General features: G+C 46.7%; 1 protein-coding gene across 1 annotated transcript in view; it reads left to right on the forward strand.

The window, feature by feature from the left end:
• LOC119593385 (serine/threonine-protein phosphatase 2B catalytic subunit alpha isoform-like) overlaps positions 1–831 on the forward strand; it is a gene marked incomplete in the record, with an annotated part of 201,939 nt that overhangs the window by 111,954 nt on the left and 89,154 nt on the right.

Here is an 831-nt window from a genome sequence, read left to right on the forward strand (position 1 = left end):
TAGCTTTGTTCCTATCTTTACGGTTCCCTTTTCATTCCTTTAGTGGTTTTCCTCCTTTTCGGCGTCATTTGTTTGCCTCTCTCAATTGTTTTTTTTTTCTGTGCCTCTTCCTTTCTTCACTATTCTTTTCTTTTGATCTTTGTAGTTCTACTTTTTCTTCGTCATCATCATCTTCAAGTATCTCTCTCTTTGGTCTTTGTCGTCGTTCTCCTAATATTTTTTCCTCTTCTGCGCATAATCACCCTCTTTTCATCTTTCCTCCCTTTTCCTTTTTTTCTTCTATTTCTCTTTCTATCTCTCCTCCCTTCATCACCTTTTCCTCATATAATCGTCAGTTTTTCTAATTGTCGCATCCAACTCTTATTACCATTTAATTTTCATCATCTTTCTCCTCCACTCCCTCTCCCTTTCCTTCCTTTACCTCTCTCTTTCCCTCTCTCCCTCTCCCTTTCTCTCCCACTACTACTATCTTTCTTCCCCTGCTACTCCTCTCTCCTTCCCTTTCCCTCCACTTGTCCCCCTCTCCTCTTCCCTCATCTATTACTCCTCTCCTCTTCCCCCTCTACTTTAACCCCTCTTCTTCTCCCCCTACTTTTACTCCTCCCCCCTTCCTCCCTCTCCCCTCTGACTCCCCTCGTTCCCTCTCTTACCCTCCCCTCGTTCCCTCTCTTACCCTCCCCTCGTCCCCTCTCTTACCCTCCTCCTCCTCTTTCTCACCCTCCTCTCCTTCCCTGTCTCACCCTCCCATCCACAACCTCTCCAAGATGCTTGATAACAGCCCAAGGCTCCCCATCGCCCTGACGAATATTCAGCCTGTGAGGTGCGGGTGCC

The sequence above is a fragment of the Penaeus monodon genome, chromosome 32 (genome assembly GCF_015228065.2).
Source record: "Penaeus monodon isolate SGIC_2016 chromosome 32, NSTDA_Pmon_1, whole genome shotgun sequence".
In the NCBI taxonomy this organism is placed as follows: Eukaryota; Metazoa; Arthropoda; class Malacostraca; order Decapoda; family Penaeidae; genus Penaeus; species Penaeus monodon.